Raw genomic sequence first — 16472 nt, 5'->3', positions numbered from 1 at the left:
GTATGACTCCAGCCACTGGAGAGTTTTCCCCCTGATTCCCATTGACTTCAATTTTACTAAGGCTCCTTGATGCCACACTGTCAAATGCTCCCTGGATGTCAAGGGCAGTCACTCACACCTCACCTCTGGAATTCAACTCTTTTGTCCATGTTTGGACCAAGGCTATAATGATGTCTGGAGCTGAGTGGTCCTGCCGGAACCCAAACTGAATATCAGTGAACAGGTTATTGGTGAGTAAGTGCCGCTTGATAGCACTGTCGACGACACCTTCCATCACTTTGCTGATGATTGAGAGTAGACTGATGGGGCGGTAATTGGCCGGATTGGATTTGTCCTGCTTTTTGTGGACAGGACATATACCTGGGCTGTTTTCCACATTGTCGGATAGATGCCAGTGTTGTAACTGTACTGGAACAGCTTAGCTAGAGGCGCAGCTAGTTCTGAAGCACAAGCCTTCAGCACGACAGTCGGGATGTTGCCAGGGCCCATAGCCTTTGCTGTATCCAGTGCGCTCAGCTGCTTCTTGATATCACGTGGAATTGAATTGGCTGAAGACTGGCTTCTGTGATGGTGGGGACCTCAGGAGGAGGCCGATATGGATCATCCACTCAGCACTTCTGGCTGAAGTTGGTTGCAAACGCTTCAGGCTTGTCTTTTGCACTTGTGTGCTGGGCTCCACCATCATTGAGAATGGGGATATTCATAGAACCTCCTCCTCCCGTTACTTGTTTAATTGTCCACCACCATTCACGACTGGATGTGGCAGGACTGCAGAGCTTTGATCTGATCCATTGATTGTGGGATCACTTAGCTCTGTCTATAGCATGCTGCTTTTGTTGTTTAGCATGCATGCAGTCCTGTGTTGCAGCTTCCCCATGTTGGCACCTCATTTTTAGGTGCGCCTGATGCTGCTCCTGGCATGATCTTCTGCACTCCTCATTGAACCAGGGTTGGTCCCCTGGCTTGATGGTAATGATAGAATGAGGGTCATGAGGTTGCAGATTGTGGTGGAATACAATTCTGCTGCTGCTGATGGCCCACAGCGCCTCATGGATGCCCAGTTTTGAGCTGCTAGATCTGTTCTGAATCTATCCCATTTAGCACGGTGGTAGTGCCACACAACATGATGGAAGGTGTCCTCAGTGTGAAAACAGGACTTCATCTCCACAAGGACTGTGCGGTGGTCACTGCTACCAATGTCGTCATGGACAGATGCATCTGCGAGTGGTAGATTGGTGAGGATGAGGTCAAGTAGGTTTTTCCCCCATGTTGGTTATCTCACTACTTGCCACAGGCCCAGCCTAGCAGCTATGTCTTTCAGGACTCAGCCAGCTCGATCAGTAGTGGTGCTACCAAGCCACGCTTGGTGATGGACATTGAAGTCCCCCACCCAGAGTACGTTCTGTGCCTTTGCTACCCTCAGTGCTTCTTCCAAGTGGTGCTTAACATGGAGGAGTACTGATTCATCAGCTGAGGGAGGGCGGTAGGTGGTAATCCGCAGGAGGTTTCCTTGCCCAGGCTTGACCTGAAGCCATGAGACTTCATGGGTTCCAGAGTCAGTATTGAGAACTCCCAGGGCCATTCCCTCCCGGCTGTATAACACTGTGCTGCCACCTTTGGTCGGTCTGTCCTGCCGGTGGGACACGACATACCTAGGGATGGTGATGGAGGAGTCTGGGACATTGGCTGAAAGGTATGATTCTGTGAGTATGACTGTGTCAGGCTGTTGCTTGACTAGTCTGTGGGAGAGCTCTCCCAATTTTGGCACGTCCCCAGATTTTAGTGAGGAGGACTTTTCAGGTTCGACTGGGCTGGGTGTGTCGTTGTCATGTCTGAAGCCGGTGCCAAGGTCGATGCTGGGTGGTCCATCCAGTTTTATTATTCTTATTGCTTTTCGTAGTGGTTTGTTACAACTGAGTGGCTTGCTAGGCCATTTCAGAGGGCAATTAAGAGTCAACCACATTGCTGTGGGTCTGAAGTCACATACATATAGGCCAGACCAGGTAAGGACATTCCCTAAAGGACATTCGTGAATTAGATGGGTTTTTACGACAATCCGACAGTGTAATGGCCACCATTACTGATATTAGTTTTTTATTCCAGATTTATTTAATTAAGTAATGGGACAAGTAAAGAAATGAAAGATGGGTCTAGTGGAGGTGTAAATTGGAGTAGCAGAATCAGCAACAGCTGCTGTCCGAAAAAATGGGGGCAGAGACTATGATCTGAAATTGTTAAAGTCAATGTTGAAGGCTGTGAAGTGCCTAGTCAAAAGATGAGGTGCTGGAAGAAGTGTTTGGGACCTTGGACGGTGGGAACATTAAAACCTGCTACATCTCTTAACTTTTTCCAGTTCTGGTGAAAGGTCATTGTTCAGAAACATTGGGCTAGATTTTCGGGGAGCCATCAGGCGGAGTTTCAGGCGTGTGGGGGGGGGGTGGAAATCCCGACTTTGGGGGTCCCGACACCATCCCGCCCAAAACACCGCCCCACGTAAGTTTCAGGGGCGGCGGGTACCTGCCCCGCACTGGGACCCGCCGAAACCAGGCGGGAAGGGATTAGTGCCAATTAACTGCCTGTTAACAGGTAGTTAACAGGCAGTTTTTAGCCTAATCCCCATTTTGAGGGGTTTCGTGTGGATTTCCCGACGGCTCCAAACCACGCCAGGTTAGAGCAGCGGGCCGTTGGGTTGAATGAGTTGGAGGGGTCGCGATGTTGGCGCTCAGGTGAGTGATGGGTGCATGAGTAAAGGTAAGTGTGTTTGTGTTTGGTGTGTCTAAAGTGTGTAAAGAACTTTTACTTACCTTTACTTACCTTAACAGCCTTTCTTCCTGTAGCCGTCGGGAGCGCAGCAATCAGCCGGAACTGAAAGCTGAATGGCTGCGATCTGTCAAAAGTGACAGCCTTCAGCTTTTAGTGCTGCTGAGATTTCTAAATGAGTCTGCGCAGAAGGACTCATCTTAGAAATCAGACTGTCAGTGTTTGACAGCTTCAAACAGCTGTCAAACACTGATATTTCATCTGTCGGAAATCTTGACAGATGAAATTGCAGTCTGTGACGTCACCTGTTGTCGGGTGGCCCTTAATTGGCCTGCTGAGCCTGCTGGGCGGGCTTAATGAGGTCAATCAAGGGAAAATCGCGCGGATTGGCCGGACGTCGAAGTAGGCGGGTCAGAAACCCGAAAGGGGAAGTCCCGCCTTCTTCCTGACAGGTTCGACAAAATCGACCCCATTAACTCTGTTTCTCTCTCCACAGATGCTGCCTGACCTGCTGAGTATTTCCAGCATTTTCTGTTTTTATTTCAGATTTCCAGCATCCGCAGTATTTTTCTTTTGTATAGTACTCTGGTCAGACTACATCTTAAGTATTGCGTCAGTTATGATCATCAAGATACAAGGAAGACAAGCGCTAGACACAGTATAGAGAAGAGCTGTGATGCTGATCGCAATCTCCGACGACTGGACCCAAGTTTAAACTAGTAAAAGGCAATGTAGGATTTATATCAGCCAGTTCTACACACAGATAGATCAATACATGGACCAAACTCATAATTCTATTGTGATCTTTGATGAGAAAAAAGAAAAATGTACACTGATAAGCACGATATATATATGGCCCCTTGGTAGTCCAGTAATTAAATTGCCTGGTTTCCAACAAGGTGGTCAATAGGTAATTGTAGAGTAACACTGCTGGTATTTCTAGAACAGTGTGTATCCCAGCAGAAGCACATGGGAAACCTTTCTAACATTATGTCGGCATGCCTTGTAATTGTTTGAAACTAACTTCATTGTTAATCATATAAATTGGTCCATGTAATATAATTATGAACATGCATTTTATTTAATAGACAATACACTTTCTGTTCAATTTCATATGTTCTACTTTATATAATTATCCAAAGTTAAGTGAGTACATTGTACCATTCAGTAAATTCCAAAAAGAGCTTCTTTCACCATTCAGTATTTGTTTACTACAGAATAGTAGAAAATAGCCATAAAAAGATAACTTGGGTATTTATGTTATAGTCAGGGAAAGTTTAGAATATGCCCGGTTAACCTAAGATTTGTCTGATTATTTTTTGAGACAATACATAAATAATGTATTATTTAATAAACCTTTAATTTTAGAGTGTCTGCAAAAGTTTAAACAAAGTATTGAAATGAATTGCCCCACAATCTTAAAGAATATAAAAGGAAATACCTGTGATGTCAATTATCCTTTATTAATCTTTTTAAACATTGTTTTAATTTCTTAAAGAAAAGTTGTGTGTGTGTGTGTGTTTGTTACATGATACATATACTGGAGAATGCATTAGCACATTTAGTGTCACGAATACTATGCACACATTGAGGACTACACATTGTTTGGGGTTGAGATAATTTAATGCCAGTCTGTTTGGTTTGGTTGGGTCAGACATTCTGGCCGGAATTTTGCTGGCGCTCAGGGGCGGGTTTGGAGGCGGGACATCCGGCAAAATCGCAAAGATTGACAGCGGGTCGGAAACCCGCTGTCAACCTGCCTCCAATCAATCTTCCCATGTGTCGGGTCTCCGATTTGCGCATGGACATGACACCTAGCGGCGGGAAGAGGATAATAGCCATTTAACTGCTTGTTAACAGGCAGTTAACAGGCTTTTTCCAATTTTGACACTTCTACTGCAGGCTTCCCGATGTCCAGACACCACGCCAGGTAAGTGTGGCGTGTTGTGAGTCTGCTGTAATGTTTATGCATTGATGACGGCTGCAGAAGTGGTGTGAAGGATCCAATAGTGCACTGGTGAGTTTCAGAGGTAAGAAAATGTTGGGGAAATTCATTTTTAATGCATTTAGACTTTTCTGTAGGTAACAAGTATTGATTTGTATGTGTAGTCCCACCTCATTGGGAGAATCTCTCTCACCAGTGACAGATCGCTTCTGTAACCTCACCTGCAGCTGCTATCTGTTCTAGCCTAAGGAGGGAATCACTGGAGATCCTGGGTGCAAGAGCTCACCTTTGTACAGTGATTGTCAGTGTTTGCAGCACCTCAATGCTGTCAAACACTGAGAAATCAACTGTCAAAAAAAATGTGTGTGGTCCCTTTAAGAAAACCAGCAGATGATGCGTCATCAAATGACGTCATCTGACACTGGCTTCCTCCTAATTGGCCGGTAAGCTCATAGGGCGGGCTTAACAATGCCAATTGATGCAAAATCATGTCTGTGGGCCGGATGTCGTTGGGGACGGGACTGGAACCCGGAAGCCACTTGACCCACTCCCAAGCCGCCTCGAACCATAAAATCGCGGCCAAAGTGTCCCAACTACCTACAAGGTGGGATCACTACCCTGTGGGGTATTGGAAGGGGGTTATTAGTTTGTAATCCCATTCTGACCTTGGGAACTGATCTGCGTTTGTGTGAAAGGTGTCTGAGTTGTCTGGGCCTACTTGAATTTCAGGTGTAGTCCATACATTATTGGCATACTTTGATTGGCATATGTCCAACAGATGTTGCATCTACATGTTTGTTGTGGGTAGGGTTGTGCTTTCCACAGTGAGGAAACCCATTTTCTTGCAGCTAGCAGTGACAGTTATACAAGTTTGTGTGTTGTGGGAGTGGGGGATGGACTCACTGTGCAGTGGGTAGTCCCAATAGGCATAGGCTTGGGACTGCAAAGATTGTGGGGCCTATCATGCTCTCTGTGGCCTTTGCCTGCTACCCAGAATGGTGGAATACAGGTGCACAATCAAAATGTTTGTTGTAGTGGTATGCCCTCTGAGCCATAGTCCTTGCAGAAGTTATCCCCCAGAGAGGGATGGAATATGGGTTGAGATATGCTTGGTGTGTTATCTTGAGCTGTCCTCATTATTGCTGTTGCAAATAATGGTTGTGAAGGTCTGCTTACATTCATCTCCATTCCTGCTCTGCTGGCTGACACCTAGTTCTCTTTCCCAGGCCTTTTTCAAGCTTGCTGTGTTGTCTTTTGACTGGGAAGCAAATATGGTGCAGAAGGTGGCGATGTGTTTGTGTTTGTGGGGGGTCAGTTAGATAGTGGCGGTACTGTTCCAGGGGGTTATCAGCTCATGTTGGAACATTTGGAGTGCGGCCAGGTATGGAGTAAATGTTTAATTTGGATGTAACTGAATAGGTTTATGTTCATTGAGATGAGATTTGCCTGCCAGGTGTTGAAAGGGCTAGTCTGGCCTCTGTCAGAATCCACCCGTGCTGAGTGTATCTGAGAGTTCCCCTATGTTGGAGAAAGGATTGATAGGCCTTGAGGGATTTTCAAGGAAATTAAGTACCTTTTCTGGGGGTCCATGAAGGACAAGCTGTGCGGTGGATTTCACAGAATCACAGAAACCCCACAGTGCAGATAGAGGCCATTTCGGCCCATCGAGCCTGCACCGACACATATCCCACCCGATCCCCGTAACCCCTACACCAACACATATCCCACCCTATCCCCGTAACCCCACGTATTTAATCCCCCTAACACTAAGGGTCAATTTATCATAGCCAATCAACCTAACCCGCACATCTTTGGACTGGTTAAGAAGTCCTGGTCTCCATCCCGAGGCATAGGTTGTGAGGGAGGCCAAATTCTAAACTATGATTCCCTGATGTTGGGCTGCCCATATTAGAGTCTGAGATTGGGAAGACTGAACCCTCTTTCATGCTTGCAGAATTGTAGGAATTTGAGGCACATTCCCAATTTCTTGCCTGTCCATAAGAACTTGGTGATGTACATGTCAAAAGTTTCAGAATTGCTGACTGGGTCCTTGACTGGTAGCATCTGAAACAGGTAAAGGACGTGGGGGAATGCATTAATTTTTGTTGTGCTTGCCCTCTCCAGGGACAATACAAGCAGATTGGTCTATTTGTCTAGTTCCGCTTGCTAGGGTAGGGGAGGGAGGGAGAGGTGAAGTTACTTTCTACACATCAGTGAGTTTGAGGGTTAATATTGACCCTAGGTGTTTGAAATCTGCCTCTAACCATGTAACAGGGTAAGACTCATTGGGTATGTGGAGACAACCTGCATCAGGGATATGCCTTCTGTTGTGGATTAATTAACTTGTATTCTGAGAGTTGGTTGACCTTGGTGTGGAGTGATGCAATGGGGTCACTATAGAGTTTTATCACCTGTACATATAGGAGAATACATTAGCATATTTAGAGTTGCAGAGTGGTCGAGAAGGATGAGGAGGAATAGTGTACCATAGTCACAGTCACAGAGGATGTCATTTGTGATTTTGATTAGGGCTGTTTCAGTGCTGTGGCAGGGGGTGGAAACTTGATTGGAAAGGTTCAGATATGGAGTTGCAGGAAAGATGGGCACGGATTTGGCAAGCAACAACAAGTTCAAGAACTTTGGAGAGGAAAGGGAGATTGTCAATGGGGCAGTAGTTTGCAAGGACAGAGGTGTCAAGGTTGGGTTTTTTGAGGAGCGATGGCAGTGGTTTTGAAAGGGAGGTAGACAGTGCCTGAGGAGAGGGAACCGTTTACAATGACAGCTAGCATGGAGGCCAGGAAAAAGAAGTTGGATAGTCAACAATTTGGTGGGAATAAGGTCGAGAGAATAGGAGGTGGGTTTCATGGACAAGATAAGCTCGAAGAGGGGAGATGGGAGAGAAAATAGGGAAAGAAGCAGGTTCAGGGCTAGGGCAGGGGGGAACCTTGGGGGGAGAAGGGGAAGGGGGGGGGCGAATGCGGCAGAGGTAGCTCAATGGATTATGTCAATTTTAGTGACAAAGATATCCATGAGCTACTTGCACGTTGTTGGAGGCAAGAGTGGAGGGGACAGAGGAGATGGAGTTAAGGAAAGGATTGGTAGTGGAGAAAAGAAGCTGGGGGTTATCTTCGCATTCCAGCATGATCTGAATAGTAAATGGTTTTGCCAGAGGAGAGCAGAGCCCAGTAGTGCTTGATGTGGTCCAGCCAGATTTGGTGATGAATAGCTAAATTAATTTGTTCCAGATATGCTCAGATCTGTGTCCTTTGGACTTGAGGGACTGAAGACGGGGGGGCCATGCGAGAGGAATGAGTGGGTTGGGATAGAGTTTTTCATGGGGCAGGTGCAGAAAAAGTATGGTTGGATGGGGGAAAGGGGATGTGAGTGGTGAGGGATACAAGGGAGTTATCAGAGGTGTCTTGTCTGCGATTGAGACGATGAGAATAGAGAGGCCACACGAGATGGCAAAAGTCAAGGGGGTGGCCATGAATACGTTTAGATGAGTATAAATGGAGGGAGAAGTTAAAGGAAGACAGGAAGGCAGTAAACATCAGAGGAGAGAGGGAAAGGCAAGTTGAGATGGAGGTTGAAATCATTGAGGATGAGGAGACGTTCAGTGCAGAGGCTAAGGGAGGAAAGGAGTGAGGATATCTCTAAGAAAATCAGTATGAGGCTTGGGTTGGTGGTAGTAAATGAGGATTTTAAAGGAGAGGCAAGAGGGGTGGAACAAGGTTCTTAAAGGATGAGAATGTGCCAGAGGAGTAAGGGGAGAGACTAAGGTGAGATTTGGTGATGAGGACCACACTGCCACTGTGACAGTTTGGACAGAAAACCAAGGATTCTGTTTGCCATTTTAATGGCCTTAGCTACTTGCACTGCTACTTTGACCTACAGCTGCACATCAATGTCCCTCTGCTCTATTTAAGATCTTGCCATTTAAGGTATGTTCCTGCCCTTATTACCTCCAAAAGGTATTGCTTCATATTGTAAGGGGAATAGATAGGCGTTTCTGCGGCCGCAAATGAGACTCCAGGATGGTGTGTTGCCTCCCTGGTGCAAGGGTCAAGGATGTCTCCGAGCGGCTGCAGAACATTTTGGAAGGGGAGGGTGAACAGCCAGTTGTCGTGGTGCATATAGGTACCAACGATGTAGGTAAAAAACGGGATGAGGTCCTAAAAGCTGAATATAGGGAGTTAGGAGGTAAATTTTAAAAATAGGACCTCAAAGGTAGTAATCTCAGGATTGCTACCACTGCCACATGCTAGTCAGAGTAGAAATAGAAGGATATTTCAGATGAATACGTGGCTAGAGGAATGGTGTGAGGGGGAGGGATTCAAATTCCTGGGACATTGGAACCGGTTCTGGGGGAGGTGGGACCAGTTCAAACCAGACGGTTTGCACCTGGGCAGGGCCGGGACTGATGTCCTAGGGGGAGTGTTTGCTAGTGCTCTGGGGGAGGGTTTAAACTAAAATGGCAGGGGGTTGGGAATCTGAGCAGAGGGACAGAGGAAAGGGAAACAAGGATAAAAGAAAAAGATAGGAAGGAGAAAAACAAAAGTGGCAGTCAGAGAAATCAACAGTTTAAATCAAACATGGCCACAGTAAATAATAATTCTAATAGGTCTAAGAGTGTTAAAAAAACAAGCCTGAAGGCTTTGTACCTTAATGCGAGGAGCATTCGTAATAAGGTGGATGAATTAGCTGCGCAAATAGAGGTAAACGATTATGATTTGATTGGGATTACGGAAACATGGCTCCAGGGTGGCCAAGGCTGGGAACTCAACATCCAGGGGTATTCAATATTCAGGAAAGATAGGCAAAAAGGGAGGTGGGGTAGCATTGCTGGTTAAAGAAGGGATTAACACAATTGTAAGGAAGGATATTAGCTCTGATGATGTGGAATCTGTATGGGTAGAACTGAGAAATACCAAGGGGCAGAAAACGTTAGTGGGAGTGGTATATAGACCTCCAAACAGTAATGCGGAGGTTGGGGATGGCATTAAAAGGGAAATTAGAGAAGCGTGCAATAAGGGCACAGCAGTCATCATGGGTGACTTTAATCTACATATAAATTGGGCTAACCAAATTAGTAACAATATTGTGGAGGAGGAATTCCTGGAGTGTTTACGGGATGGTTTCCTGGACCAATATGTCGAGGAACCAACCAGAGATCAGGCCATCTTAGACTGGGTATTATGTAACGAGAAAGGATTAATTAACAATCTTGTTGTACGAGGTCCCTTGGGTCGGAGCGATCATAATATGATAGAATTCTTCATTAAGATGGAGAATGAAGTTGTTGACTCAGAGACTAGGGTCCTGAATTTAAATAAAGGAAATTACGATGGTCTGAAGCGCGCGTTGGGTAGGATTGATTGGGGAATGTCACTCAAAGGGTTGACGGTGGATAGGCAATGGCAAACATTCAAAGACCGCATGGATGAACTACAGAATTTGTTCATCCCAGTTTGGCATAAAAATAAAACAAAAAAGGTGACTCAACCGTGGCTAACAAGGGAAATTAGGGATAGCATAAGATCCAAGGAGAGGACATATAAATTGGCAAGAAAAAGCAGTAAACCTTAGGATTGGGAGCAGTTTAGGATTCAACAAAGGAGGACAAAGGGATTAATTAAGAAGGGGAAAATAGAATATGAGAGTAAGCTTGCAGGGAACATAAAAACTGACTGTAAAAGCTTTTATAGATATGTGAAGAGAAAAAGATTGGTGAAGTCAAGCGTAGGTCCCTTGCAGTCAGAATCAGGGGAATTTATAATGGGGAACAAAGAAATGGCTGACCAATTAAATATATATTTTGGTTCTGTCTTCACAAAGGAGGACACAAATAACCTCCCAGAGATGTCAGGGAACATAGGGTCTGATGAAAGGGAGGAACTGAATGAAATCAGTATTAGTAGGGAAATGGTGTTAAGGAAATTGATGGGATTGAAGGCCGATAAATCCCCAGGGCCTGATAATCTACATCCTAGGGTACTGAAGGAAGTGGCCCTAGAAATAGTAGATGCATTGCTGATCATCTTCCAACATTCGATGGAATCTGGAACAGTACCCATGGATTGGAGGGTAGCTAATGTTACCCCACTATTCAAAAAAGGTGGTAGAGAGAAAACGGGGAATTACAGACCGGTAAGCCTGACATCGGTAGTGGGGAAAATGCTAGAGTCCATTATAAAAGATGTAATAGCAGAGCACTTGGAAAACAGTGACAGGATCGGACAAAGTCAACATGGATTTACAAAGGGTAAATCGTGCTTGACTAATCTACTGGAATTTTTTGAGGATGTAACTGGTAAAATAGATAAGGGAGAACCAGTGGATGTGGTGTATTTGGACTTTCAGAAGGCTTTCGATAAGGTCCCGCATAAGTGATTAGCGTGTAAATTTAAGGCACATGGGATTGGGGGCAAGGTACTTTAAGAATCACGGATCTAACAAGTAGGATGTTTTCCAATAACTACACGGAGGCTGTAACTTAACAATCAACAGGTGTTTACTGGAGTATAGTCTCAAGACTGGCAGTACAGAGGCATGCTCAAGGCTTATATACAGGTGTGGTCACTGCCGGTACTACAGTATACAGGAGCTGTAAAAGTAGTTCTCTCTTAAAGGTACATACACTACAATTCCTCCCCTTTTAGATTAGCAGTACCCATAATATGCAAATAACAATTAACACTTTAACATGCACATTAAACAGAAATAGTCCATTTATAGATTCAGTCTTTGGGGCGGCTTCCTGATCCTTTCTGGATAGCGCCTTTCCTGAGGTTCTTGTTCTTGGTGTGGAGGCGATTCTGGCCCCCTTTCATCGGTTTCCACTGCTACTGTTTCTGAGGTAGATGCTACCGGTATGTCGGGTTCATCCCCAGGTACGCGAGACATGGGGTTGACTCGTTCCTGTGACGCTAAGATCTGGTCGACGTGGCGTCTCACAATGTTCTCCCCGACATCCACTGTGTACATTAATGGCCCCGGCCGTGTGCATATCGTCCCGGGTTGCCATTTCTCTGTTCGGTAGTCACGGGCCAAGACTGGTTGTCCTACATTGAAGCTCCTTGTCGGCTTCTCATTGATGTGCTGGAATTGTTTATCCTCAACATTTCTTCACACATTTGGTCTGAGCAAGTCCAGACGAGATCTCAACCTTCGGTTAAAGAACATCATGGTCGGGGTCTGGTTGGTAACTGTATGTGTCGCATTTCTGTAGGCTAACAGGAAATTGTCCACCTTATGCTGTAGTGGAATTTCATCATCGCACATGGCCTTTATCGCCTTTTTAAAGGTTTGTACGAACCTCTCAGCCAATCCATTTGTGGCTGGATGATATGGGGCGGATGTGTAATGCCTTACCCCATTGCTTCTCATAAATTTCCGAAACTCTTCGGACACAAACTGTGGTCCGTTATCAGAGCAAATCTGCTCTGGCAAGCCGTTCCTGGCAAATATGGGCCGTAGGACTGCAATCGTTTTCTCTGTAGTGGTTGAGGACATTTTTATCACCTCAGGCCATTTCGAGTGAGCATCCACTGCTATTAAGAACATTGAGTCCATGAATGGACCAGCAAAATCAATATGCACCCGTTGCCATGGAGAGGAGGGCCACTCCCATGGGTGTAGAGGGGCATGTGGTGGTGCATTTTGGACCTTCTGGCATCCTGAGCAGCTCTTAGTTAGGTCCTCGATTTGTTGATCAATCCCCGGCCACCACACATAAGCCCTAGCAAGGCTTTTCATTTTCACCCCTCCCAGATGACCTTCGTGAAGCTCATTTAGCATTCTCTCCGTTAACTTGGGTGGAATTACCACTCGGGATCCACACATCACCATCCCCTGGCATACTGACAGCTGTTCTCTTCTGGATGAGAATGCTGGCAACAGTGAGTCACCATGTGTTGGCCATCCCCTCACCGTCAAATCATATACCCGAGACAGTGTCGGATCATTGCGGGTCTCCTTCTCTATATCCGCGTTAGTTACTGGCAATCGTTCAATTATTGACGAATAAAATATCTCGGTAGGGTCCACTGCTGGTGCTTCCTCCACAGTAGGCAGTGGCAAGCGTGATAGCCCATCAGCATTTCCATGCTGTTTCGTGCCTTTATATTCTATTTCATATTGGTTCGCCCCTAGAAAAAGGGACCATCTTTGTAACCGTTGTGCAGTCATCATCGGAACGCCCTTCTTTGGTTTAAAGATGGAGACAAGTGGTTGGTGGTCAGTCAGCAAGGTGAACTTCTGCCCATGCAGATAGTGGTTGAATTTTTTTACTCCCCATACTAGGCTGAGGGCCTCCCTGTCGATCTGGGCATAGTTGCGCTCGGCTGAGGTTAGTGACCGAGACGCAAAGGCTACTGGCCTCTCCAACCCGTCTGGGAATTTGTGCGACAGCACCACTCCAATACCATAGGGTGATGCATCACATGCCAACCGGATTGGTAGTGCTGGGTTGAAATGGGCCAACACCTCTTTTGATGTGATCAATTCTTTGCACTTCTGGAAAGCTTGTTTACATTCGTCATTCCACTTCCATAGTACCCCCGTTTGCAGTAGGGTGTTCAGTGGGTGTAATACTGTAGACAAATTTGGTAAGAACTTGTGGTAGTAGTTCAGCAGCCCGAGGAACGACCTCAGTTGTGACACATTTTCCAGTGCTGGAGCCTTGACTACTGCCTCAATCTTTTCAGGGGACTTATCTAACCCCTCTTCATCAATAACGTGGCCACAATACGAGATCTGCTTCTGGAAAAACTCACACTTGTGGCGATTAGCTCGTAGCCCATATTCCTTTAATCTAGTGAGCACCACTCCAGGTTGGCGAGGTGATCACTGTCATTTTCGCCCGTGACCAGGATGTCGTCCAAATAACACTGGGTCCCTGGAATCCCTTGCAGGACTTGATCCATTGCCCTTTGCCAAATAGCCGGAGCCGATGCTACCCTGAACACCAGCCGGTTGTATTGATAGAGACCTTTATGAGTGTTGATCGTGAGGTATTGTTTCGAGGCTTCTTCTACCTCCATTTGCAAGTATGCCTGGGCCAGATCAATTTTGGTGACGCGTTTACCTCCAGATAGCAAGTCGAAAATATCCTCAATCCGTGGAAGCGGATATTGTACCGTGTGAAGGACTGGGTTCACTGTCACCTTAAAATCCCCACAGATGCAGACCTTCTTTGGTTCCCCAGGCGTATTACTCAACGACCTCTTCATTACAGGAACGATGGTTGTAGCCCACTCGCTCCAGTCTACTTTGGACAGTACTCCTGAACGTTCCAACCCTTCCAGCTCTGCTTCGACGGCTGGTTGGATCGCATAAGGCACCTGTCTGGCCTTAAAAAAACTTTGGGCTTGCATTTTCCTCTATTTTAATCGTTGCTGTTATGCCTTTTAGTGTTCCGAGTCCCTCCTGGAACACTTCTTGTGCGTCAGTTAGCATTTTTGACAGTCGTCCAGGTGTGACGTCGTCATCCTTTTTGGCCTCAACCTTCAGTGCCTGTATAGAATGCCAATCTAATTGTATCTTCCGGATCCATTCCCGTCCTAATAGTGGTGGTCCTCCATCTGGCAATACATATAGGTCCATTTTAGGTATTTCCTGGCCTTTGTATATCACTTTCACCCTTATTTTTTCTTTGGGGTAGACTTTTTGCCCCGTGTACGTCTTCAAGACAATCTCTGTAGCTTTCAAGGGTATATGTGAAAATAGCCACTTGTAGTCCCTTTGGTTTATGACTGTTAGGGCTGATCCAGTGTCCAATTCCATTTTCACTTGGACTCCGTCTATCTTGAGTGTGACCCAGACAGTCTGGTGATCCTCCATTTTGGTTACCTTATGTAGTTTCAGACAACCCAGCTCCTTGCTTCCGGAGTCTGTATCACTTTTCTGTTCGTCTGAACTACTGTCCATCACCTTATGTACCTTTTTGTACTTCTCCTGTGGAGATTTCTTGCTGTTGGTTTTCTTCCCTGACCTGCAGACTCTTGCTATGTGTCCTGCTTTTCCACACTGTCTGCACACTTGGTCCTTGAACCAACAATCCTTCTGGTCGTGTGTTGTTCTGCCGCAGCGATAACACTTCCCTGCTCCATATGACATTTCATTGGTGCCATATTCTTGCGGTCTCCGTTGTATCTCTGCAGCGCCCCGTGCGGCTGCTTCGTGTGATGCTGCCATGCTGAAAGCCTTGTCCCGCGTAAGATCCTTTTCTGATAGAAGCCGTTTCTGGGTTCCTTCACTTTGAAGCCCACACACAAACTTGTCCCTTAACGTATCTGATAGTCCCACTCCAAACTGGCAGTGTTTCGATAGCTTGCGCAGTTCCGTTAAGTACTCAGCATTACTTTCGTCTTTATGCTGGTTCCTTTTGTGGAACTTAAATCTTTCTGCTATCAGCAGCGGTGTGGGGCTTAAGTGGTCCTGTAGGTTTTCTACTATGCTTTCGAAATTCTTATCCACGGGCTTCTCTGGGGTTATCAGGTTTCACAGTAAACCATAAGTTTTTGCACCCATGGAATTTAACAAAACCAGTGCTTTCCTAGCATCTGGCACTTCATTCGCCCTGCAGTACACCTCAATGCGTTCCACATATGTCGCCCAATCTTCGACTTCATTGTCGAACGCAGTGATACTGCCACTCTTCGACATCCCTGGGTGTGATTTAACTGTCCAAAATGGCGTCTCCCGTGCTCTCCCTTCTTCTCTGCTGGCACAAAATGGCGTCTCCCGCGCTTTCCTTCCTTCTGCGCTCGCCCTTCTTCTCCGCTGCGGCTTCTAAAAATGGCATCTCCCGCGTTCTCCCTTCTTCTCCGCGGCTCAATGGCGTCTCCCGCGCTCTCCCTTCTTCTCCCCGCGGATGCGGTTCAGCCCTTGAGCCCTGGCTGTGCTCTCCGCGTTCTCCTGTGCGCCTTTCCCGTTGCCGTCGCTCGGTCCTGAACCCGGCTGCTGCTTTACCCTCTCTCTCTCTCTGTTTGTTTTTCCTCGACGCCGCTCGGTTTTCAACCCCCGGCCGCGCCCTGTGCGCTTCACCCTCTCTCTTACCCCGTCGACGCTGCTCGGCTTTTCTATGCCGTCGGTCGGCTCCAGCCGCCGCTGTCCGGGAAGGGTGTGCGCTGTACCTGTTGCCAGTCTGTTGCTGGATCGTCGTGGCTGGGGAACCAAGCCCGGCTCTCAACAGCCTCCCCTGCGATGTTTACTCTCTGCCGGATGACTGGGCGGTTGCTCGTGGTCGACGCCCGTGCTTCTGGCCTCGACTTCCTTCCACCGTCCTCCCGGAGCGAATCCTTGAAGGGAAATGCAGAGTTGCAGGCAGATTCGAATCGACCTCGTCGCCACTGTTAGATCCATGATTCTTAAAGTAGGATATTTTCCAATAACTACGCGGAGGCTGTAACTTAACAATCAACAGGTGTTTACTGGAGTAGAGTAGTCTCAAGACTGGGGTACAGAGGCAGGCTCAAGGCTTATATACAGGCGTGGTCACTGCCGGTACTACAGTATACAGGAGCTGTAAAAGTAGTTCTCTCTTGAAGGTACATACACTACAGTATTGACTTGGATAGAGAACTGGTTGGCAGACAGAAAGCAAAGAGTTGGAATAAACGGGTCTTTTTCCGAGTGGCAGACAGTGGCTAGTGGGGTACCGCAGGGATCGGTCCTTGGACCCCAGCTATTCACAATATATATTAATGATCTAGACAAGGGAACTAGATGTAATATCTCCAAATTTGCAGACGACACAAAGCTGGGT

Source organism: Somniosus microcephalus, chromosome 11 (genome assembly GCF_052327205.1).
Source record: "Somniosus microcephalus isolate GS21.2 chromosome 11, FLI_Smic_1.0, whole genome shotgun sequence".
Lineage (NCBI taxonomy): Eukaryota > Metazoa > Chordata > Chondrichthyes > Squaliformes > Somniosidae > Somniosus > Somniosus microcephalus.
The sequence above is the reverse complement of the archived record's forward strand: the minus strand, read 5'-3'. Positions refer to the sequence as shown.